Consider the following 26,891-nt stretch of genomic DNA (forward strand, 5'->3'; position numbering starts at 1 on the left):
GAAGAATGTTTTAGGTATCATAAGTGGAAACAAATGGTCCATTTCAGCATCCAAGGTGAATTGAAGAAGTCATCTGAGCATTGTCAGTTCAGTGATGAGCTTAATGATACACTGAAACATCACTTAGTTTGTGGAATCTTAAAGGAAAGCATTGAAAAACAGCTCCTTACTGAAGCACAGTTTACGTTTAAAAGAGTAGTTGAAATAGCTTTGTCAATGGAAACAGCAGGCAGAAGCGCATTTGAGTTACAGTCAGGAACAAAAGTGAGTGTGAACAAAATTGTTACATCTAAACAGAAACCTATTGTGGCCAAGCCTATTGTGGCAGGGGCTCACATCACCAGACGAATGGCGGTTTCAAAGTGAAACTTGCAGAAAATGCAACAAAGTAGGACACGTACGAGGAGCATGCTGTGCAGACAAAACTAAACAGACTGAACAGGGAAGAGGGGAAAAAAACATCAAGTTGCAGTTTCAAATATGACACTAGAGTATATGCTGTTGATGAAAAATCTGATAATGATGATTGACACAGGACAGTGTAGTCTTGAGATTTACAATTGTGAAAACAAGCAATATGGCTTACACCAAGAATAGAATGGCAAATTAATTAAAATGGAATTGGACACTCTTTCAGTCATTACACAAAATACGTTTGAACGAAGATACTAAACTGAAGCCTACAGATATGGAACTAAGAAGTTATACTGGAGAAAATATAAATCTTGTGGGAATGGCATCTGTAACAGTGAAATACAACAACCAACAAGTCACATTGGGCTTGTATGTGGTGAAGATAGAAGGGCCAACATTGTGGAGACGTGAGTGGCTGAGACAAAGCCACTTGATTGGAGATCCATCCACCATTTATTTGTATGCTACATCCCCGGCAACAGAGTCAACTGAACGTGAATTAAGAAAGGTACTGGATGATGCCACGACTGTCTCCACGTCGTACACCATGAACCGTTGCCCAACAGAGGGCAAACAGGTGTTGGTGACAACCTCTGTGCCTCTGGTTGGAAAGCATATTGGACCAAGGAAGGACCGTGCTGCTCAGAGGAAGCATGAAAGTGACAAAAGCAGTGGTCCAACTACAACAGTTTTTGTAGGCAACATACCTGAGAAAGCTTCTGGTATGTTAATCAGGTGGTCACTTGTGAAATGTGGCTTGTTTTTAAGCTGGGAGAGAGTTGAAGGAACTTCAGGAAAGTTGCAAACATTCAGCTTTTGTGGGTATAAAGAACCAGAATCTGGTCTACATGCATTAGGGTTATTGCATGAACTTCAAGTGGGAGACAAGAAGCTGCTTGTAAATGTAGATGTAAAGACCAAAGCCCAGCTGGATGAATGGAAGGCCAAAAAGAAAGGAGTCAATGGAGATACGAAAACAGAGGATTCGTCAGATGATGTTGTGGATGAGGGAACCAGGCGGAGGAATCAGGTCTTAAAGAGATCAATAGAGGATTAATAAGAGAATACTTAAATGAACTAAATGCACCTTCCCAAGACCAAGATAAGACTATAAGAATATAATACAGTCAGGCAGATTAAGAACACTCGGCCCATCGAGTCTGCCCTCCATCCTGTTGCGCATCACACCATTTTCCTGCCTTCTCCCATACCCTGACTCATCAAGAACCCGTCAACTTCTGCCTTAAATACACCCAATGACCCGGCTTCCACAGCCGCCCGTGGCAACGAACTCCACAGATTCACCACCCTCTGGCTAAAGAAATTCTTCCTCATCTCCGTTCTAAATGGGCATTCCTCTATTCTGACACTGTGCCCCCTGTCCTAGACTTCCCCCACCATAGGAAACATCCTCTCCACACCTATTCTATCTAGGCCCTTCAACGTTTGATAAGCTTGTGCGATCTTCCCATCATTCTTTTGAATTCCAATGAAGACAGGACCAGAACCTTCAATCGCTCTTCATACGATGAGCCTTTCATTCCCTAAATCATTCTCATGAACCTCCTCTGAATCCCCTCCGATGCCAACACATCCTTTCTTAAATAAGGGGCCCAAAACTGCTCACAATACTCCAAGTGAGGCCTCGTCAGTGCTTTATAAAGCCTCAGCATCACATCCTTGCTTTTATATGCTAGTCCTCTCGAAATGAATGCTAACATTGCATTTGCCTTCCTCACTGCTAACTCAGCCTGCAAATTAACCTTTAGAGAATCCTACACGAGGACTCCTAAGTCCCTTTGCACCGGATTTTTGAATTTTCTCCCCATTTGGAAAATAATCTATGCTTTTATTCCTTCTACCAAAAAGCATATCCATACACTTCCCAACACTGAATTCCATTTGCTGCTTTGTTGCCCATTCTCCTAAGACTGTAGCTTGGCGTCTGTGCTCGGTTGGGGGATGGCCTCTCCCATTGGTGCTGCCCTCTAGTGTTTGATCAGTGGAATTACAGACTGGATTGCCTGTGTCTGCGCACCGTCAATTTGCGGGACTTGTCGCTCAGGGACTTGAGCTGTGTAAATGTTTTTTTTTTTGCACAACTATGTTTTTTTGCTCAATATTTTGAATATGCTGTGTATGTTTTGCATCTTGGCCTAAGTGGAATGCTGTTTTAATGTTGTTATGATCCAGTCCGGAGCCTGCATTCCGGTTCTTGATCCGGTCTGCGGACTCCGGGCTCCGGGTCTTGTAGCTGTCCCTCCCTTCGCCCTTGAGCCCAAGTAGTCACACCTGTGGATCATCGCGGTTTGTTGGGGCTCAAGGAGGTGCACCTGATGCCCAATGGCTGGCGGTGTATATAGGGGGCTCTGGGACTGAGTGGAGTTGGGGGGGTTGCCCTGGCTTGGAGTTTTCCTGGCTAAAGATGAGTTTTTTGAGTAAGTCTGGGCAGTCACCCTGGACCTAGTTCCCTTCCTATCTCTTGCCTCTGTTGGGCAAGCCTGGCTGGACTGCTGTTGCCCGGTGGGGGTCTCTGCCCCTTTCCATCCCTCGCTGCTGATGGGTTGTGCCCTGCAACCTACCCAGGTGCCCTGTGACCTGCTCAGGCCCCTGTGTTCCTGCCTGGGAGGTCCGGGCCCTGCCTAGGAGTTATGTGGCCCACCCGGTGAACTCCGGGATGCTGCCTTGCCTGAACTCCAAGATCCTGCCTTGCCTGAACTCCGGGATCCTGCCTTGCCTGAACTCCGGGATCCTGCCTTGCCTGAACTCCAAGATCCTGCCTTGCCTGAACTCCGGGATCCTGCCTTGCCTGCCTGAACTCTGGGATCCTCCTTGCCTGCCTGAACTCTGAGATCCTCCTTGCCTGAACTCTGAGATCCTCCTTGCCTGAACTCTGAGATCCTCCTTGCCTGAACTCCGGGATCCTCCTTGCCTGCCTGAACTCTAAGCCTCTGTCGGAACCCCAGCATCACCTTGAACGTCACGTCCCTCATGCACACCACAGTCTCCATGTCATGTCTCTTGTTTACTTGTTCCCATCCTGCCCCTAGTACTTCAGTGCCTGCGTCTTGCACTTGGGTCCAGCCTCTTGTCCCCTTATGATAAATGTATGGTTGAATGATAATTCAATTTGAATTTGATTTGATTTTGATTTGTCTATCCTGCTTGTTATTTTCTCAAAGAGAAGTGGTCCACATCAGAGGCGATTGATAAGTTCGTGGCCTAAGGTAGAAGGAGATGAGTTATACAGTTCTTGTTACATGCACATGCAGTTCAACTCTGTGAATAAATATGCAGAAAGTTTGAAGTTAATAACGCATCTCCTTCTACCTTAGGCTACGAATTTATCAATCACCCATTCTGTGGACCAAGACGCCGCCTTCTACAAAGAAGGATCCGTTTGCTCCACGACCGCTGGACTAAGAGTGTAAATGGAGGGGACTATGATGGAAAATAAATGTGCTCGGTTTTCTAAAATTGATTCTTTCTACCTTAGGCCACGGACTTATCAATCACCCCGGTACAAAATGTAACAGCTCTCCGGACTAGGGTCACGTTTTTCCAGTTCGCAGGCAGTCCCTCTGAAGTCTCAGGAGACAACGCCCTCACAATCCTAATCCAGCAATAGGATGTTATTTCGGGAAAGCAGAGTACTGTATCCACTCTCGATGAGTCAAGGAAGGAAGTGGCAGGAGAAATGACATTATAACATAGGAAAGTACAGCACAGGACAGGCCAGGCCCACAATGTTGAGCTGAGCTCATTTAAACAAGTAATTAAAACTGTAATTCTACCTGCTCGATGAGCATATCCCTCCATTTTCTGCTTATCCGCGTACCTAAGACCCAATTGTATCTGAACACCCTCACTACATTGCTCTTTTTTTGCACTATTTATGTATCTTTGATACATTTCTTATTGTAATTGATAGTAATTTTAAAAGCATTGGACAGCACTGCTGCCACAAGACACCACAGTTTGTCAGCGATAGGAAATCTGATTTGGATTCTGCCTCCACCGCCACATCGCAGGCACCGACCGGCCACTCTCTGTGTTAAAAAACAACTTGCCTTGCATGCCTCCTTCGAACATTCCCCCTCTCACATTAAACCCATGCCCTCTAGTGATAATTTTGACCCTGGGTTAAAAGATACCGGCTGGGAACAGCTTCTTCTCTGCACCATCAGATTTCAGAACCGTCCGTAAACCCATGATCTCTTTTTGCACTATTCATTTACTCCTTGTAGATTTCTTATGGTAATTTACAATAGTTTTTATGTATTGCACTCTACTGCTGCCATGAAACAACACATTTCATGGCATTTCCAGAACACGGACAAAACAGGCATGCAAATGCATACACACAACATAAGAAGTGGCACAGATACATACACTGGGTGTCAGAGGGAGGTTTGTTCTACACAGAGTGGTGGGTGTGTGGAATTCACTGTTAGGAGTAGTGGTAGAGGCAGATACATTAGGAACGTTTAGGAAACATTTAGACGGCCCCATGAGAGGGGAGAGGGAAGGGGTAGACTGATCGTGGAGTAGGTTAAAAGGTTGGCACAACATTGTGGGCCAAAGGGCCTTTGCTCTACTGTACTGTTCTGTGTTCCATATATCAGTGATTCTGATTATGACTAGAGGGCATAGGTTCAAGGTGAAAGGGGAAGGTTTGTATTGGTTTACTCTTTTGACATGTACCAAGGTACAGTAAGAAACTTTGTTTTGCATGCCACCCAAGACTGGAGGTACATTTATTTATGCAAAGTACGTATGCATATACAACCTGAGATTAGTCTTCCCCACAGACAACCACGAAACAAAGAAACACCATAGATCCCGTTCAATAAAAAACATCAATCATTGTGCAGACTGCAGAAAGAATGGGCAGAAAAGACAGGATATCAAACAGCAACCCGCCAAATCATCGTCTGTTCAGTTCAATCCAGGACCGTGTCGTTCCTCAACACCAAACCAAAATCACACAAGATGGCAACAAGAACAGGAGCCGCCAGAAACACATGGACTACAGAGTCCAGTCTCCAAACCACGTCGATTAAAGGCCCAAGGCTCTGCAACATCCTCTGACAGCGAGACCATTCCAGTACGGGAGTTTCCTCCGGGGGCAGTGAGCGAGATCGTCACACTCAGACACCTTCGTCCGGCCGCAGCGGGCGAGGGGCTGGTAGACAGTGCTAAACACTTGCTCTCCTTCCGCACCTGCCTCGATGGTTTTCAGTCTTGCTCGACGCCTTAATCGGTGAGATCGGTGAGAAACGGAGTCGATCATGGGCTCGCGCCCTGTCTCCAGGCGTCTTGGCCTCTAGGCCGCTCGAAGCCTCACGGAACCCCCTCAGAAACAGCAAAGCGCCAGATCACTCAGTCGGCCCAAAAGCACACCACCAAACTTTCATCACAGGCTCCAACAGCAGCAGAACCACATTTGAAAGAAAAAGATGTGGAAGAAGTAATTTTGTGAACTGTCTGAAAGGCGTTGCCTTCGGATGCATTGTTCATTGGCGCCACCTTCTTCCAAGCGGAGTTTCAATAAGTTCCATAAGACAAAGGAGCAGAATTAGGCCATTCAGCCCATTGGGTCTGCTCAACCATTCCGTCACGGCTGATCAACCCCACTTTCTTGTCTTCTTTCCATAACTTTTGATGCCCGTACTATAATCAAGAACCTATCAACCTTTGCTTTAAATATTCCCCATGACTTGGTCGCCTGTAGCAATGAATTCATATCCAGACCTATCATTTCGCCACATCAGTATATTGAGGAGGTAGAAGGGAAAAATGATTATAAAATGCAGAATAAAGTATTACGGTTATAGAGGAAGTGCAGTGCAGGTGAGCAATGAGTTGCAAGGGCCACAATGAGCTGGATTGTGAGGTTACGAGTCCATCTTATCATTCGATAGGGTCCTGAAGGGCAATTTATTTATGCAGAGGGTGGTCAGTCTATGGAACGAGCTGCCAGAGGAAGTGGTGGAGGCGGGAACATTAACATTTAAAGAGACACTTGGACAAGCACATGGATCGAAAAGGTTCTGGGTCAAATGGGGCAAGAACATAGAATAGTACAGCACAGTACAGGCCCTTCAGCCCACAATGTTGTGCCGACCCTCAAACCCTGCCTCCCATATAACCCTCCACCTTAAATTCCTCCATATACCTGTCTAGTAGTCTCTTAAACTTCACTAGTGTATCTGCCTCCACCACTGACTCAGGCAGTGCATTCCATGCACCAACCACTCTCTGAGTGAAAAACCTTCCTCTAATATCCCCCTTGAACTTCCCTCCCCTTACCTTAAAACCATGTCTTCTTGTACTGAGCAGTGGTGCCCTGGGGAAGAGGCACTGGCTGCCCACTCCATCTATTCCTCTTAATATCTTGTACACCTCTATCATGTCTCCTCTCATCCTCCTTCTCTCCAAAGAGTAAAGCCCTAGCTCCCTTAATCTCTGATCATAATGCATACTCTCTAAACCAGGCAGCATCCTGGTAAATCTCCTCTGTACCGTTTCCAATGCTTCCACATCCTTCCTATACTGAGGCGACCAGAACTGGACACAGTACTCCAAGTGTGGCCTAACCAGAGTTTTATAGAGCTGCATCATTACATTGCGACTCTTAAACTCTATCCCTCGACTTATGAAAGCTAACACCCCATAAGCTTTCTTAACTACCCTATCTACCTGTGAGGCAACTTTCAGGGATCTGTGGACATGTACCCCCAGATCCCTCTGCTCCTCCACACTGCCAAGTATCCTGCCATCTTGATCAGCAGGAAGGCGTTGGGCTGAGGGGCCTTTCTGCGCTCTGTGACTGCATGAAGCAAAGTAACTGGGCAGAGTGGCAGGTGATCTCATTTAGAGGGCCCGTACTCCGATTGGATTTGACTGGGGTTTAAGTCTCAAAGGGATTGGCCACTCAGAACAGAGGTTGGGGGGGGGGGGCGGAAATGTCTTCACAGTGTGGGGGAGGATTTGTTGCTGAATATTCAGCATTCACTTCCGAGCATTGAAGGGGAAAGAGAGGGAAGACGGGTTTGGGCAACAGGGTTGTGTCAAGGAAGTTCTGTTTCCGAAGTGCCATTTTGTCCGATATACATTCCTCTAGCCACAGGAAAGAGGAAGTTCAGTCACAGCCACTGCTGTCATTCATGCAAGAGTTCCCATCAAAAATGAATCAGCTGGGAGCTCTTAAAGGGACCTCAGCCAACCTTGCCCCAAATCCCCCTCTCACACCGAGGCTGATAATCACAGAAGCATTCACCGTGAGCAGAGAAGCCTCTTCAAGCTGCTTCTGTAGGTTTCCACAAATAAAACGGCTGAGAAGTTTTATGTTTCAGGAAAGCTGTAGGAACTCATTTGTTGAGCATCAAAAACTGAACACAAAGTGCTCTAAAAGTCCTTTATGTCATCACTCTTAAAGTGAATCCCAACCCAGTATCGGCAGTAGTGAATTAGGTATCTGTGGTAAACTATGTGTATACCTGTCTGGACACGCCCCTCTGCTGTCTGTTCCTGTGGCTCCTCCCACAGACCCCTATATAAAGGCGATTGGAGGCACTGCTCCTCCCTCAGTCTCTGAGATGTCGTGCTCCCTTTTGCTGTTAATAAAAGCCTATCGTTCACTTCCTGTCTCCGAGAGTTATTGATGGTGCATCAATTTTATTAACAGCAATTTTAAAACATGGAGAGCATTTTACGACCTGACAGATTGGATCTCGACCCTCAATCCCAGGAAGCCGGCGACACTTTCGAACTCTGGCTACCATGCTTCGAATCGTACCTGGAGGAGATTCATGTGACCGACTCTGCCACAAAGCACAGGATTCTCCTCTCCAGAGTCAGTCCAAGGGTCTACTCCATGATCAGAGACCAAACGGACTACCAGGGCGCGATGGACGCCCTCAAAAGGCAATACCGGCGGACGGTGAACACCGTCTATGCAAGACATTGCTTAGTGACACGGCGGCAGCGGGCCGCAGAGTCGAGCGCTGAGTTTGTCTGAGCCCTACAGACACTCATGCGGGCCTGTGACTGCAGGGGACTGACAGCGGAACAGCATGCGGAGCTGCTGGTAAGAGACACCTTCGTTACGGGGATCAGGTCAGTGTACGTGCGCCAGCGGCCGCTGGAACATGCCGATCTTACCTTACATTCGGTGATCGAGCTGGCCGACACGCTGGAGGCCGCTCTGCACAACACTGACGCTGTCCAGGCGCGCGATCTCCCGCCGGCCTCATGGACGCTGCAGACACCGCAACCCGCCGGTGAATCAACCACGGCTGCTGCCAGTCGCGAGTCCGTGAAGTGTTACTTCTGCGGACTCGAGGAGCACCCTTGAAAACGCTGCCCGGCCCGAGAAGCGACCTGCTCCAGCTGTGGAAAGAAGGGCCACTTCGCCAAGGCCTGTAAGTCCAAACCGCGAGCGGGGTCGAGCAGCGCTGCATGCAAGGCATGGGGGGGTCGCCATCTTGCCTGCCTGCCACGTGCAAGGTATGGGGGCGGCCATCTTTGTCGGCGCCATCTTGCCTGCCCGCCGCGTGCGAGACATGGGGGCGGCCATCTTTGTCGGTGCCACCTCACCCCACCTCCGACCCGCGGGTGCTTACCGGGAGGATGGCAATTCAACTCTGGCCTCCGTGACCCTTGACCAAAGTGCTCCACACCAGCTCGCAAGGTCAATGATGGACATCCTGGCAGAGGGGCACAGGACTAGCTGCCTGTTTGACACGGGCAGCACTGAGAGTTTTATTGACCCAGACACGGTGCAACGCTGCGGACTCGTGACACGGCCGGTAAGCCAGAGGGTCACCTTGGCTTCTGGATTGCATTCCACAGACATCCGGGTGGGTTGTGTAGCAACATTGGTGGTGCAGAGCACAGAATATCGGGACTTTGCGTTACTGGTCATGCCTCAACTGTGTGCCCTGTGCTATTGGGGCTCGACTTCCAGAGCCACCTGAAAAGTGTGACAATGGAGTATGACGGGTCCCACCCACCAATCACTGTCAGAAATCCTCAGTTCTGTGGGAATTCATCACATAACCTGCTACTGCCCCCACACACACACCGACCCGCACATCCCACCCAACACCATGCCAACAGCCGCGCTACAGACACCACTTGCAGCCTCTCCACCCTCAAGATCCCTCCCCCACCGCTGTTCGCCAACCTGACCCCCGACTGTAAACCTGTGGCAACTAAAAGCAGGAGGTACAGCGCGGGGGACAGGGCCTTCATTCAGTCAGAGGTGCAGCGGCTGCTCGGGGAGGGGATCATTGAGCCAAGCACAAGCCCTTGGAGGGCCCAGGTGGTCGTTGTTCGGACCGGGCAGAAAAATAGGATGGTCGTGGACTATAGCCAGACCATCAATAGGTTCACGCAGCTTGACGCGTACCCCCTACCCCGCATCGCGGATACGGTCAATCAGATAGCTCAGTACAAGGTGTACTCGACCATAGACCTAAAATCTGCTTACCATCAGCTCCCCATCCGCCCGGAGGACCGCCCCTACACCGCCTTCGAGGCGGGCGGCAGGCTCTATCACTTCCTGCGTGTCACCTTCGGTGTCACGAATGGTGTCTCTGTCTTCTAGAGGGAAATGGACCAGTGCCAACTGAAGGCCACGTTCCCATATCTGGATAACATCGCCATCTGTGGTCACGACTGGCAGGATTACGACACCAACCTCTAACGATTTTTCCAAGCGGACAAAGCTTTTAACCTTACCTATAACAGGGACAAGTGTGTGTTCGGAACCACCTGACTCGCTATCCTTGGGTATGTCGTGGAGAACGGAGTCATTGGCCCTGATCCTGACCGTATGCACCCCCTGTTGGAACTCCCTCTTCCCACCACCCTCAAAGCCCTCAAATGGTGCCTGGGCTTCTTTTCCTGTTACGCCCAATGGGTCCCTCACTATGCAGACAAGGCCCGCCCCCTGGTCAAGACCACCACATTTCCCCTCTCAGTCGAGGCCCACGCGGCCTTCAGCCGCATTAAAGGGGACATTGCCAAAGCAACGATGCATGCGGTGGACGAGACCGTTTCCTTCCAAATAGAGAGTGACGCCTCCGATTTCGCGCTGGCTGCTACCCTCAATCAGGCAGGAAGGCCGGTAGCATTTTTCTCTCGTACCCTTCAAGGCCCTGAAATTCAGCACTCCGCGGTGGAGAAAGAAGCCCAGGCCATAGTGGAAGCTATTAGGCACTGGAGGCATTATCTCGCCGGCAAAAAGTTCACCTTGCTGACCGACCAGCGCTCAGTTGCGTTCATGTTTAGCAACCAACAGCAGGGCAAAATCAAAAATGATAAAATTTTGAGGTGGAAAATCGAACTCTCCACCTACACCTATGATATCCTGTACCGGCCTGGAAGGCTCAATGAGCCCCCTGATGCCCTATCCCGGGGAGCGTGTGCCAGCGCGCAGCTTGAACGGCTATACGCCCTCCAAGCAGATCTTTGCCACCTGGGGGTCACCCGGCTTTTCCATTTTGTGAAAGCCCGGAACCTGCCGTACTCCCTTGAGGAAATCAGGACAATGACCAGGGACTGCCAAGTCTGCGCTGAGTGCAAACCGCACTTCTACCGTCCTGAAAAGGCACAACTTATCAAGGCCACCCGCCCCTTTGAGCGACTGAGTGTCGACTTTAAGGGCCCCCTTCCCTCCACCAACCGCAATATGTACTTTCTCAACATAATTGACAAGTACTCGCGGTTCCCCTTTGCCATCCCCTGCCTTGATACCACTGCCACGTCCATCATAAAAGCCCTGCGCCAGCTCTTCACTCTGTTTGGATATCCCTGCTATATCCACAGTGATAGAGGATCCTCATTTATGAGTGACGAGCTGCGCCAGTACCTGCTGGCTAGGGGTATTGACACCAGTAGGACCACGAGCTATAATCCCCGGGGGAATGGACAGGTGGAGAGGGAGAATGCCACGGTGTGGAAGGCCACACTCTTAGCCCTTAGGTCAAAGGGTTGCCAGTCTCTCGCTGGCAGGAGGTCCTTCCCGAGGCACTCCACTCTATCTGCTCCCTGTTATGCACGTCCACCAATGCCACCCCTCATAAGCGACTCTTTTCTTTTCCCAGGAAGTCTGCCACTGGGACCACCCTACCGGATTGGCTGATGTCCCCAGGGCCAGTGCTGCTCCGGAAACATGTGAGGAGTAATAAATACTCCCCGCTGGTCGAGAGGGTTCACCTTCTACATGCAAACCCCCAGTATGCCTACGTGGTCTTACCTGATGGGCGGGAGGACACGGTCTCCGTCCGCGACCTGGCGCCCGAGGGAGCACCAGACCCCTACCATGAACACTCCACGGTGACTATGAACCCTGTACCCACCGATGTATATACCCACGGGACACCGCGCATGCCAAACCCTACACAGACTCCTCACGACACTCCCATACCGGGCGCCACGCACACGCATGAGGGATTACTGACGCCTAACGGGCTGGCACTTCAAGTCAGGCCGGAACCAGCACAACCTCCGTCTCCGGTGCAATCACCACCGGTGCTATGTAGATCGCAGCGACAGACTCGACCACCTGATAGACTTAACCTGTAAATATACTTATCAGAAACTTCGCCACATGGGGACTCTCTTTTAAAATAAAGGGGGGGGTGGTGAATGTGGTAAACTATGTATACCTGTCTGGACTCACCCCCCCCCCCCCCCCCCGCTGACTGCTCCTGTGGCTCCTCCTACAGACCCCGGTATAAAGGCGATGGGGGCACTGCTCCTCCCTCAGTCTCTGAGATGTCGTGCTCCCTTTTGCTGTTAATAAAAGCCTATCGTTCACTTCCAGTCTCCGAGAGTTTTTGATGGTGCATCAGTATCTTACCACCAATTATATTACCCTATACAAGCACCCCCGCCCCCAGCATTGTGAGGTTGTCTGGACGATGGACTTGACTTGAATCCGATGTTCCATGGGTGGAGGAACAGCAGGGGTTTCTGGTTCGTCCAGAGTTGTGTTGACATACTCTGGTCATATTGTGACGGCAGGGTCATGGTAGTGGAATTCGCCAGATCTCTGTGGGCCAGTTTAAGGCGGTCTACCGAAATACAATCAGGTTTACCCGTTTTATCTATGATAAAAGTCTTTTCTCTCTGTTCTAAAGCACAGAATGGGCCAACATAAAGGGGCCTAAGGGGATGTGGGTGTGCATCATGGCGGATGAAAACAAACGAGGCGGAATCTAGGTGAACAGGAACCCAAGAGTGCTGTAGGCCATGATGGGAGGGAGGAATAGTGAAAAGGAATTGAGTTTACTGAGGAGGGTGGATCGCTGTTGAGAGGCCGACCAGGCGGTCGTGGTGTCAGGAATAAAGTCACCCGGCACTCGTAACGGCTCCCCGTTTACCCACTCAGCCGTGGACAACTGCAGGTCTTCTTTTGGATCTGTCTGAGCCCCGGCAGGACCCACAGGAGACGATCATGCCAACACTCAGGGGTCAGGGAAACCCTCAGAGCAGCCTTTAAGGAGGGTGAACCCGCCCACGTGGGCCATTGGACTGCGGGTGATACGCCGTGGTGTGATGTAGCCTAACACTGAGGTGCTGGGCCATCGCAGCCCAGAGGTCTGAAATGAATTGGGGACCACGGTCAGAGGAAACATCAAATGGGCTGGCAAACTGAGCAATCAGGTGCTGATGAACGCCCGAGCCTCGTTTGCCACCTCTGGCCACCTAGCGGTACGGTCCACCATGGTAAGGAAGTGTTGAAACCGTGGAAGGGGGGAGGAGGACCAACAAGATCCACATTGGCATGGTCTAACCGTCGCTCCGGAACCTCCGGCACCTGAACATGACGGTTACTTTCTGCCCAGTGGCACTCCACGCCGACTGCAGTCCAATCGCGCACATCCAAACAAACTTTAGCGCAACCAGTCTCCCTGAGGCCTTCCGGCCCAGATGCGAGAGGCCGTGTATTGAGTCGAAAACAGACCCATCTCCAGTTTGCAGGCACTCTGGGGAGAGGGCGACCGGTTGAGGCATCGCACAGGAAAGAAACCTCACTTAATATCCGCCAACTGCCGGCACGTGACTGCTGTTCAGCAAGCCTGGAATAGTTCGATCAGTTGCCATACCCTGTGTGTACAGCTGGCGGCGAGAGGCAATCAGCCACAGCATTACTTTTCCCCTTGATATGTGGTACATCAGTTGTGAACTTTGATATGTAGGCCCATTGGCATCTGATATTTTGGCCGTTGCACGCACGAGGGGTTCGTGGTCAACAAACACTGTGAAATGGTGACCCTCTAGAAGAAAACAAAAATGGCGGACAGCCAGATGGAGACACAGAAGCTCACGGTCCAATGTGCTGTACTTCCTTTTGGGAGGATGGAGCTGCCGGCTCAGGAAGGCGAGCGGCTGCCACACGCCTCTGACCAACCACTCGTGCACAGACTGAACGGCTGTGGGTGCGGGTGCGCCATTAGGGTTGTGTTGGAAAGAGCGTCATCACATGTCTGTTGACCAGTCAACCATGTGATTAGGCCTTTAAGCACACTGTACATGGGAAACGGAATGAAGTTCACCTTCTGTAGGTTTTCAGTAGTGCGGGCTGAAGAAATCCATAATGGCGGCTACCTCTGACAGGAGGGATTTTGCACCCTCTTGTCAATGGTTGACAACCCAAGCCGGCGTTTAGCAGGGTTAATCATCAACCCATCTTGGCTTAAGCACGTGAAAAGTATGCGGAGATGAGATACATGTTCAGATTTGGATTCACTGGCAACAAGATTGTCATTCAGATAAACAAAAAGAAAATATAAGTCTTTCAATACACAGTCCATTAGCCGTTGGAAAGTCTGTGCTACATTTCTCAGCCCAAATGGCATGCACAGAAACTCAAAGAGGCCAAACGGGGTTATCTCAGCCATTTTGACATGGGCAACAACCATCAATGGACTTAGGGACGATATGGAGGGGTGAAGCCAGGGGGTTATTCGTCCGGCATACAATGCCAAATCCTTCCATGTTGGCAAACTCAGCCTTCGCGGTTGCCAGCTCTTCTGGGTCCAGTCTATGCAGACAGGTCTGGACGGTCGGGCCAGTTGTAGAAATGTGGTGTTCGACCCCATGTTTTTGACCGTCCTGGAGAATGTGGGCTTGGTGAGGTTTGGGAATCCGCCCAGCAGTCGAGTAAACTCACGTGGTGGTGCAGGCGCCTGACCCAGTCAGTGTTGGAACTTAATGGGGAGCAGGGCAACAACTCACGTGGTGGTGCAGAGTCAGTGTTGGAACTTATTGGGGAGCAGGGTAAACTCACGTGGTGGTGCAGAGTCAGTGTTGGAACTTAATGGGGTAACAACTCAAGCCAGCAGCTGTTAAGCTCAATTAACAGCCCTTGGGCACACAGGAAACCTGCATCGAGCGGAGGTCTAGCCACTTCATCCAGGACAAAGTCCCGTGAGTAACGTTGCCCACTAAAGCAGAGCTTCACCCGTAAGTCTGGATCTTGCTGCTGTTGCCAGACTCCAGCGAGGTTTCGTCGCTCTTTGCCTTCTCATCAATCGGCAATGCTGACAGCACACTCACTTGAGCACCCGTATCAGCCTGAAACGGTGTCCATAATGAACAGTAGACGGCCCTGGCAGCTGGAACCCACGGTGTTCACATTCCTCTGTTGTCCCAATGCGCTGGCACTGTCAAAGCTGCAAAGTGGTCAGCACTTCCTAGCGTTCCTACCAGAGTGAGCGTGGTAACACATACCCGGCGTAATCTGTTTTGCAGCTGTGGACATCCTTATGTTGTGGGTCTTGCTGACCAGGCTTATTGAAGTAGAGAAAGGAGGAGGAATGATGCATCGCTGCCCGACTGAGTGTAGACTCAGCCATTTTAGCAAGCTCCCTATAATGGGTGCGTTAACAGGGGCTCTGTGAACTTGATCAGGCATTTGCTGCATGAAGACTTATTTAAAAAATAAAATAAGGATGGTGATTTCTCAGGGGAGACAGCACGTGGTCCATTAGCTCTGATGATCTACCATCGCTGAGGCCGGGCAAGGAGGGCATCTGTCTGGCGCACTCAGACTCCGTTAGTCCAATAGTCTGAAGAAGGTGAGTTTTCAGCCATCGATATTTATCATGTTTAGGCAGGTGTTCCAGTAGACTCAGCACTCCCACACCCATGGCGTTACTGAGTGACGCTATCGCAGAGAAATATTTGATGCTGTCGGTAGAGATTTCTCACAGTGCGAATTGGGCCTCAGCTTCTACAAACCAAGCAACGGCATTTTAGACCATAAGATCATAAGGTATAGTAGGCTATTTGGCCCATTGAGTCTGCTCCGCTGATCATGGCTGATCTAATTCTTCCAGTCATCCCCACTCCCCTGCCTTCATCCCATACCCTTGAATGCCCTGGATAATCAAGAACCTAACTACCTCTGCCTCAAATACACCCAATGACTCGGCCTCCACAGCTGCTCATGGCAACAAGCCATTTTGCTCCCAAACCACCAGCAGTTTCAAAGCGACTGTGCTGGCCGACATGTTCAATATCTCTGGAATCATCCCAGAGCATCGAGGTCACCAGTGTAGGTTTTCGCAAATAAAATACCGGAGGCATTTTGTACTTAAACAAAACCGTAACAACTGATTTATTGAACAAAACACTGAACACAAAGCGCGGTAAAAGTCCTTTACGTAATTCCGTCATCACGTCAGGACGCCTGTTAAAGTGAACACAACTCAATGCCGGTGTTGTGAATGATGTACATTACCCTGTCCTACCACTACTCCACAGAGATCTCGTTTGATCTCACTGTAACCTCAACAGTGCCCTCCCTGAAACCTTTTCAGATTCACAGGTACATTGCAACACAGCGAAGTGAGTTGTTTGTGTTAACAACCAACACAACTTAAGGAAGTGCTGGGGACGACCCACAAATCTCAGCCCCTCCCACAGCGTTCCCTCCTCACCCCCCTCCCACAGCGTTCCCTCCTTACTCCCTCCCACAGCATTCCTTCCTCACCCCCCACAACACCCCCTCCCACAGTGCTCCCTCCTCACCCCCCTCCCACAGTGTTCCCTCCTCACACCTCCCACAGTGCTCCCTCCTCACCCCCTTCCCACAGCATTCCCTCCTCACTCCCTCCCTCAGTGTTCCCTCCTCACCCCGCCCCACAGCGTTCCCTACTCACCCCCCTCCCACAGCGTTCCCTCCTCACTCACTCCCACAGCGTTCCCTCATTCCTCCCACAGCGTTCCCTCCTTACCCCCTCCCTCAGTGTTCCCTCCTCACCCCCTCCCACAACATTCCCTCCTCACCCCGCCCCACAGTGTTCCCTCCTCACTCCCTCCCACAGCATTCCCTCCTCACCCCCACAATATTCCCTCCTCACCCCCTCCCACAGCGTTCCCTCCTCACCTCCTCCCACAGTGTTCCCTCCTCACTCCCCTCCCACAGCATTCCCTCCTCACCCCCTCCCCACAGTGTTCCCTCCTCACCCCCTCCCACAGCGTTCCCTCCTCACCCCCTCCCACAATGTTCCCTCCTCACCCCCTCCCACAGCCACAGCGTTCCCTCCTCACCCCCAACATTCCCTCCTCATCCCTCCCACAGTGCACCCTCCTCACCCCCCTACACAGCGTTCCCTCCTCACCCCTTCCAACAACATTCCCTCCTCACCCCCTCCCACAACATTCCCTCCTCACTCCCTCCCACATTCCCTCCTCACCCCCTCCCACAACTTTCCCTCCTCACCCCCTCCTACAGCATTCCCTCCTCACCCCCTCCCACATTCCCTCCTCACTCCCTCCCACAGCGTTCCCTCCTCTCAGTCCCACAACATTCCCTCCTCACCCCCCACAACATTCCCTCCTCACCCCTCCCTCCTCGCTGCCCCACCCTCAATATTCCCATCATCTCTCCCTCTCCCCCCCTTTAGAGAGGGGTGCGTGTGTACGTGTTTGGCAGTGGCCGATTACCCCCCCCCCCAGCCTGAGCGTTGTTGGGATGTGGGAACCAGAGCGGCAACTCCCCCATGGGCAAAGCCAGCAAAGTCAGCAGGGTCTGACGCATTATTCAATGGAAAGGTCCCACAAAAACCTGGGAATTCAGCTGCTGGAACAAGCATTCCTGTGGTCACGGAGGTGGAAAGGCATCCTGTGGTGAGGACGCGACCTCACCCGGCAACACGTACAATCCACTCAGTCTTCAGCTGCTGCGTCAGAGCGTCGCTCGGGCTACGGGTGTTGAGAGGGTGGGAGAGGCCGGGCCACCGTTTCTGACCGGCCAACGTGCTTCCAACGCACAGCGGCCACAGAGAGCGGTGGGACACGGCCTGGATACACAGGCCGGCGTTGCCAAGGCCTGCGGACCTGTTATAGAGAAAGGTCAAATAAGTTCGGACTTTATTCCCTAGAATGTAGAAGATTGAGGGGAGATTTGATAGAGGTGTACTAATTACCAGGGTATAGATAGGGTCAATGCAAGCAGGCTTTCCCACTGAGACTACAACTAGAGGCCTTGGGCTGAGGGTGAAAGGTGAAATGTTTAAGGGAACATGAGGGGTATTTTCTTCACTCCGAGGGTGGTGCGAGTGTGGAACGAGCAGCCAGCAGATGAGGTGGAAGTGGGTTTGATTTTAACATTTAAGAGTAATTTGGATGAGTACATGGATGGGAGGGGTATGGAGGGCCACGATCAAGTAATTCAGCACAGACGAGAGGGGCCAAAGGGCTTGGTTCTGTGCTGGATGCTCTATGACTCTGTGAAGGTGGTATCCATAATCAGAGACCACCGTCTGCCCCATTGTCTCATCATACACACACTGGACTCTGTCAGCACTTCCTACTTCCTCAGTAAAGCAAAGACCCCCCCCCCCACCTCAGATATTCTCTCTTCTCCCCCCTCCCATCGGGCAGAAGGTACAAAAGCCTGAAAGCACGAACCACCAGGCTCGGGGGCAGCTTCCACCCCGCTGTTATCAGACTCTGGAAAGTACAAAGGTTAGCTTTATTTGTCAGATTTACATCGAAACATCAAAATGCCCAGTGACGTGCATCTTTCCGTCCACGACCAACAGTCCGAGGACATACTGGGGGCAGCCCACGTGTCGCCGCGCTAACACTAACCCTGACCCGTGCGTCCTCGGGAACTAGGACGGAAACTGAGCACCCATCGTGGAGAGGAAGGGCAGGGCTGGGAATTGAACCCTCCACACCAGCCCCAAAAGCGTTGCACTACCATGGCCCTCTTGGACCATAAGATAAACTCCTGGCCTCACAATCTACCTGGTAATGGTGTTGTATTTTATCAATCACCTGCATTCTTGTGGTCGCTCTTACACTTCATTCTGCATCCTCTTATAGTTCTACCTCATTCTAGCTCGATGCAGTGCGGTGGGGGGGGGGGGGGGGGGGGTTAAGGGTTGCGGGGAGAATGCTGGGACAGACGGACAGATCAGAGTAGGAAATGTGTGGGGGATTTCAGGATCAGCCCCCGGGACTCAATGGCAGTCACCCAGCCTGCGTTCCGTTTCTCCGGTGTAGGGGAGAGCACAGAGGGAACGCCAGGTGCAATGGCAGTCACCCAGCCTGCGTTCCGTTTCTCCAGTGTAGGGGAGAGCACAGAGGGAACGCCAGGTGCAATGGCAGTCACCCAGCCTGCGTTCCGTTTCTCCGGTGTAGGGGAGAGCACAGAGGGAACGCCAGGTGCAATGGCAGTCACCCAGCCTGCGTTCCGTTTCTCCGGTGTAGGGGAGAGCACAGAGGGAACGCCAGGTGCAGTGGCAGTCACCCAGCCTGCGTTCCATTTCTCCGGTGTAGGGGAGAGCACAGAGGGAACGCCAGGTGCAATGGCAGTCACCCAGCCTGCGTTCCGTTTCTCCGGTGTAGGGGAGAGCACAGAGGGAACGCCAGGTGCAGTGGCAGTCACCCAGCCTGCGTTCCGTTTCTCCGGTGTAGGGGAGAGCACAGAGGGAACGCCAGGTGCAGTGGCAGTCACCCAGCCTGCGTTCCGTTTCTCCGGTGTAGGGGAGAGCACAGAGGGAACGCCAGGTGCAGTGGCAGTCACCCAGCCTGCGTTCCGTTTCTCCGGTGTAGGGGAGAGCACAGAGGGAACGCCAGGTGCAGTGGCAGTCACCCAGCCTGCGTTCCGTTTCTCCGGTGTAGGGGAGAGCACAGAGGGAACGCCAGGTGCAGTGGCAGTCACCCAGCCTGCGTTCCGTTTCTCCGGTGTAGGGGAGAGCACAGAGGGAACGCCAGGTGCAGTGGCAGTCACCCAGCCTGCATTCCGTTTCTCCGGTGCACAGAGGGAACGCCAGGTGCAGCACTCTAGATTGTAAGTTAATCTTGGGACGACTGTTCAGAGTCAAAGTCAGGTTTATCGTTGTCTGCGCAAGGCCATGCGTGCACGGGTGCGACAAAAAACTGTGTGCAGTAGCATCACAGGCTCACAGCGTCAGATTCACAAGAACGTAAATTAAACAGAACATTTTCAAAAAAAACGTCCATCATTGTGCAAAGAGGTCATAGTATGGCTACGGAATGTAGAACATGGCGGGCCGACCTTTTTACCCACTCTAAGTTCAGTCTGACCTTTCCCTCCAATGCAGCCCTCAATTTTTCTATCATCCGCGTACCTATCTAAGATGTTCTTAAATGCCCCTAATGTATTTGTCTCTACCACTACCCCTGGCAGAACGTTCCACACAGCCATCACACGCCTCCGACACCCTCCCCTAAACTTTCCTTCAATCACCTTAAATTATGCCCCCTTGTATTAGTCACTTCTGCCCTGGGAAAAACTGTGTCGGCTGATCTATCAATGCCTCTTTATCATCCTCTACAACTCTCTCAAGTCACTCCTCATCCTGCTTTGCTTCAAAGAGGAAAGCCCTACCTCACTCAATCTACCCCCATAAACCATGCTCTCTAATCCAGGCAGCTCCTTTGCACCCTCTGCACCCTCTCTAATCCAGGCAGCATCCTGGTAAATCCCTCTGCACCCTCTCTAATCCAGGCAGCATCCTGGTAAATCTCCTCTGCACCCTCTCTAATCCAGGCAGCATCCTGGTAAATCTCCTCTGCACCCTCTCCAATCCAGGCAGCATCCTGGTAAATCTCCTCTGTACCCTCTCTAATCCAGGCAGCATCCTGGTAAATCTCCTCTGCACCCTCTCCAATCCAGGCAGCATCCTGGTAAATCTCCTCTGTACCCTCTCTAATCCAGGCAGCATCCTGGTAAATCTCCTCTGTACCCTCTCCAATCCAGGCAGCATCCTGGTAAATCTCCTCTGCACCCTCTCTAATCCAGGCAGCATCCTGGTAAATCTCCTCTGCACCCTCTATAATCCAGGCAGCATCCTGGTAAATCTCCTCTGCACCCTCTCTAATCCGGGCAGCATCCTGGTGAATCTCCTCTGCACCCTCTCTAATCCAGGCAGCATCCTGGTAAATCTCCTCTGCACCCTCTCTAATCCAGGCAGCATCCTGGTAAATCTCCTCTGCACCCTCTCTAATCCAGGCAGCATCCTGGTAAATCTCCTCTGTACCCTCTCCAATCCAGGCAGCATCCTGGTAAATCTCCTCTGCACCCTCTCTAATCCAGGCAGCATCCTGGTAAATCTCCTCTGCACCCTCTCTAATCCAGGCAGCCTCCTGGTAAATCTCCTCTGCACCCTCTCTAATCCGGGCAGCATCCTGGTAAATCCCTCTGCACCCTCTCTAATCCGGGCAGCATCCTGGTAAATCCTTCTGCACCCTCTCTAATCCAGGCAGCATCCTGGTAAATCTCCTCTGCACCCTCTCTAATCCAGGCAGCATCCTGGTAAATCTCCTCTGCACCCTCTCTAATCCAGGCAGCATCCTGGTAAATCTCCTCTGTACCCTCTCCAATCCAGGCAGCATCCTGGTAAATCTCCTCTGCACCCTCTCTAATCCAGGCAGCATCCTGGTAAATCTCCTCTGCACCCTCTCTAATCCTGGTAAATCTCCTCTGCACCCTCTCTAATCCTGGTAAATCTCCTCTGCACCCTCTCTAATCCTGGTAAATCTCCTCTGCACCCTCTCTAATCCAGGCAGCATCCTGGTAAATCTCCTCTGCACCCTCTCTAATCCAGACAGCATCCTGGTAAATCTCCTCTGCACCCTCTCTAATCCAGGCAGCATCCTGGTAAATCTCCTCTGTACCCTCTAATCCAGGCAGCATCCTGGTAAATCTCCTCTGCACCCTCTCTAATCCAGGCAGCATCCTGGTAAACCTCCTCTGCACCCTCTCTAATCCAGACAGCATCCTGGTAAATCTCCTCTGCACCCTCTCTAATCCTGGTAAATCTCCTCTGCACCCTCTCTAATCCTGGTAAATCTCCTCTGCACCCTCTCTAATCCAGGCAGCATCCTGGTAAATCTCCTCTGCACCCTCTCTAATCCGGGCAGCATCCTGGTAAATCTCCACTGCACCCTCTCTAATCCAGGCAGCATCCTGGTGAATCTCCTCTGTACCCTCTCTAATCCAGGCAGCATCCTGGTAAATCTCCTCTGTACCCTCTCTAATCCAGGCAGCATCCTGGTAAATCTCCTTTGCACCCTCTGCAAAACTTTCACGTCCTTCCCATAACGAGCTAGCCAGGACTGAACACTCTTAGCTAATTTGTGCTTAGCATAATAATCATGTCAATTAGACTGTGTAGCATGCTGGGGCAGCAAGGTAGCATAGTGATTGGCATTTCACTTCACAGTGCCAGTGACCAGGAGATTGGGGTTTAATTCCTGCTTCTGTCTGTATCTTCTCCCCGGGTTTTGTCCGGGTGCGGATCCCTCCCACGTTCTAAAATATAAACGAGTCAGGGCTAGTAAGCTTTGGGCAAGCTACGTTTGACACTCGCGAACTGCCCTCAGCACATCCTCGGACTGTGTTGGTCATTATTGCAAACGACACATTTCTCTGTATGTTTCAATGTTCAAGTCAAGTCCAGTCACCTTCATTGTCATTTCGACCATAACTGCTAGTACAGTACACAGTAAAAATGAGACAACGTTTTTCAGGACCATGGTGTTACATGACACAGTACAAAAACTAGACTGAACTACGTAAAAAACAACACAGAGAAAGCTACACTAGACTACAGACCTACCCAGGACTGCATAAAGTGCACAAAACGGTGCAGGCATTCCAATAAATAATAAACAGGACAATAGGGCAGTAACGTGCCAGTCCAGGCTCTGGGTATTGAGGAGTCTGATAACTTGGGGGAAGAAACTGTTACATAGTCTGGTCATGAGAGCCCGAATGCTTTGGAGCCTTTTCCCAGACGGCAGGAGGGAGAAGAGTTTGTATGAGGGGTGGGTGGGGTCCTGTTCTGATCTGTATGTGTCAAAAAAAATAATAAAACTAATCTTTATGTTTAACTTGTATTTATCATAAAGTTGTATGTTAATTTCACATATAATTTATGCTTGTCATGAATTATAGGCAATTTTTACAAGAAAGAATACACAGAACAAAAAGAAATGAAAGTGGTGAGAAAGTTGCTATGTTTGTTAGGAGATATAAAATATGCTTAGAGGCTTGTTAAGCAAATGTCTAATCAGCCAATCAGGTGGCAGCAATTCATGCATAAACACATGCAAACATGTCATGAATGGGAAAGAAATGTGATTTAAGTGACTTTGGGACTTTGATGGTGGAATAATTGTTGCTGCCAGCCAGGGTGGATTCAATATCTCAAACTGCTGATCACACAGTCTCTAGAGTTTACAAACAAACATCCCGTAAGCGGCAGTTCTGTGGGTGAAAGTGCCTCCTTGATGAGAGAGGTCAGAGGAGAATGGCCAGACTGGTTCAAGCTGACAGGAAGGAGGTAGTGACTCAAATAACCACGCTTGGTTCAGAGCGCCTCTGAACGCAGAACACGTCAAACCTTGAAGTGGATAGGCTACGGCAGCAGATCACGAACGTATCCTCAGTGGCCACTTTATTGGGTATCGGACGAACCTGACAGAGTGGGCACTGAGTGTATGTATCATCATTTCCTTAGCTGTCACTGGGTCACAGAACTTCCTCCCTTGACCCTCTTCCAGGGTTACATCAATACCTGGGAGTCCCTGAAGGAGGAGTATGCAGCGTCCATGGGTGTAATGGGGGAGCAGTGATAGGAATCTGGTGTGGAAAGTGATAACCATATCTGTAGTGTATTGTGACAGTGTTGTAATTTGAATAGGCAAAGCAGTACTGTAGACACACCCATACCTCGGACTGCAGCAGCTCACCACCACCTTCTCAAGGGCCACTTGTAAGCAGAGTGGTGAACGTCCCTCCCCACCATCGGTCGTATCCACAGGAGACGCTGCCTCAAGAAGGCAACGTCCATCACCAAAGATCCCCACCATCTGGCCAGGCCATCTTCTCACAGCTCCCACCGGGCAGGAGGTGCTGAAGCCTGAAGCCCCACACCACCAGGTTCAGGAACAGCGACTTTCCTTCAACCATTCGGTTCCTGAACTGACCCTAATCACTTCCTCAGTACAGCGACACTGTGACCCTTGGCACAACGGAAACTTCTATCGCTCTAATGTGTTAATAGAGTGAGCAGCCAGCGATATTTTCCCAGGCCGGACAAAAATTGTATATAATTACGTATAAATTGTAAATTGTTATGAATTGTATATAATTACATTTTTAACATTTTTCTTGTTTGTCTTTCTAAAAGTTGGGCATAACTTAATGTATTTTTTCTTGTGAATGTTGTGTATCTGATGCCGTTACAAGTAAGTTTTTCATTGCACCCGTGCAGACACCAATAACCTCGACTTTTGCTGGAAAATCCGCTTGTGAACCCTTCACTCCGTGGATGAATGAGAGGAAAAGCATCCACATTGATCTCTTCGGTGGAAAAAGCCCTTGGAGTGCTTCACACTGCGGTTATAACCGCCACAGTAGCGTAGCGACTAACGGGACGCTATCACTCTGAGTGTTGGAGTCCAGTGGTTCAATGGTTCCATTTAATATCAGAGAATGTAAACAGTATACAACCAGAGATTCCTACTCCCCGCAGACAGCCACAAAACAGCAGAAAAACCCCAAAGAGTGAATGGCAGGAAATCATTACAACCCCAAAGCTACACACACACACACACACACACACACACACACACACACACACACACACACACACACACACACACACACACACACACACACACACACACACACACACCGGTAAAGCAGCAACCTCCCTCTGCCCCACTCCCACCTGCCCCAGGAGCATCTATACCTCTCCCCACCGCCACCCCCCTCCGCCCCACCACCCACCATGCAAGCAGTAGCAAAGCCCCAAAGAGACCATGGTCCAGGTCCATGAAAAACTACAGCTCATGACCCAGCATCTTGGCCTGCCACCGCCTCTCCGTCTCTTGCTAACAAGGGGGAGAGAGAGGTGTCACCCCTTCCACAGCGAGAGGGGAGACCAGCAGATCACTGTTGTGATGTTACAGTCTGCAGCGACGCTTATTCGAGCTCACCTAAATATTCTCAAATAGTTTATTTCTCTTCCCCTCAGTCCTCACACCCGTTGAGAGAAAGAGAGAGAGAGAGAGAGAGAGAGAGAGAGAGAGGGAGGGAGAGAAAGAGAGAGAATGAGAGAGAGGGAGAGAGAGAGAGAGTGAGAGAGGGAGAGGGGGGGTTGAGGGAGAGGGAGAGAGGGAAGGGAGGACAAGGGGAAGTTATCATGTTACAATGAGAAATATTGTATATTAAAAAGTAAATTAAAAGTAAAAAGTGAGGTAATATTTGTGGTTTCATGGGCCATTAAGAAATCTGATAGTGGTGGGAAAGAAGCTGTTGTTAAAGTTTTGCCTGTGAACCTTCAGGCTCCAGTTCCTCCTCCCCGGTGTAGCGATGAGAAGAGGGAATGACCTGAAGGATGAGGGCCCTTGACGATGCAATCTGCATTCTTGAGGCATCACATTCTGAAAATATCCTCGCTGGTGGGGATGTTTGTGCCCGTGATGGAGCTGGCTGAGCTTGCAACCCTCTGCATCTTCTTCCGATCCTGTGTAGTGCCCCGTCCGTGTCAGACAGCGAAGGCTCTCTAGGCGACATCAATAGAAACCCGCCAGAGTCTTTGGTGACACACCGAATCAACTCAAACCCGTAATGAAGTAAAGTTGCTGTTGTGCCTACTTCAGAATTGCATCAGCGTGTTGGGTCCAGGATCGATCCCCGGAGATGTTCCACCTTACTGCCCATCACACCGCTGGGCATCTCGGATGGAGTTCAGGGCTTCCTCTCGGTTTTCACTACTGCCCGTCACGCAAGTCCCGGGTGGGACTGGGGAACACCATCACACTCAGATGTTGAAGGATTCTTCATTGCTGTTTCCGTAACAATTTTTGTTTTACCAGTCAGGGTTTTTGGCCCTGAGTTGACCCCTGACCCTGGAGGAAGGGTGAGCCACTCTTACACTCTTAGTCTGGCTTCTACCCTTTGACCTGTTTGGCTCGAGTGACCCCATCAAGTGCCAAAGCATCAAGCCCTGACTCCAGCCAACACCGAGGCTCGTAAACTTCCAAACCCAGCGGACACACACAAAATGCTGCAGGAACTCAGCAGGCCGGGCAGCATCTTTGGAAAAGAGTGCAGTCAACCAGGACCCTCCAGCAGCTGAGGAGTAGATGTAAAAGGTGGGGGGGGGGGGGAGAGAGAAACACCAGGTGACAGGGGTGAAGTAAGGACCCGGGAAGTTGACTGGTGATAGAGATACAGGGCTGGAGAAGGGGGAGTCTGATGGAAGAGGACAGAAGGCCATGGAAGGAAGAAAAGGGGGAGGAGCACCAGAGGGAGGTGATGGGCAGGACAGGAGATAAGATGAGAGAGGGAACAGGTGGGGTGGGGAATGGTGAAAGAGAGGGGGGGCATTACCAGAATTTTGAGAAATCGATGTTCATGCCATCAGGTTGGGGGCTACCCAGATGGAATATAAGGTGCTGTTCCTCCATCTTGACTGTGGCTTCATCGCAACAGTAGAGGAGGCCATGGATTGACATATTGGAACAGGAAGTGGAATTAAAATGGGCGGCCAGTAGGAGATCCTGCTTTCTCCAGCAGAAGGCGTGTAGGTGCTCAGCGAAGCGGTCTCCCAATCTACATCAGGTCTCACTGATGTTCAGGAGGCCACACCGGGAGCACCGAACTCAGTACAGACCCCAACAGACTCACAGGTGAAGTGTCGCCTCACCTGGAAGGACTGGGGCCCTGAAGGGTAGTGAGGGAGGAGGTGTAGGGGCAGGGGTAGCACTTGTTCCACTTGCAAGGATAACTGCCAGGAGGGAGATCAGTGGGGAGGGACGAATGGATGAATAGAGAGCGATCCCTGTGGAAAGCAAGAAGTAGGGGGGAGGGAGGGGAAGATGTGCTTGGTGGTGGGATCCCGCTGGAGATGGCGGAAATTCTGGAGAATTATATGCTGGACACAGAGGCTGGTGGGGTGGTAGGT

The sequence above is a fragment of the Hemitrygon akajei genome, chromosome 11, assembly GCF_048418815.1.
Source record: "Hemitrygon akajei chromosome 11, sHemAka1.3, whole genome shotgun sequence".
Classification (NCBI taxonomy): domain Eukaryota; kingdom Metazoa; phylum Chordata; class Chondrichthyes; order Myliobatiformes; family Dasyatidae; genus Hemitrygon; species Hemitrygon akajei.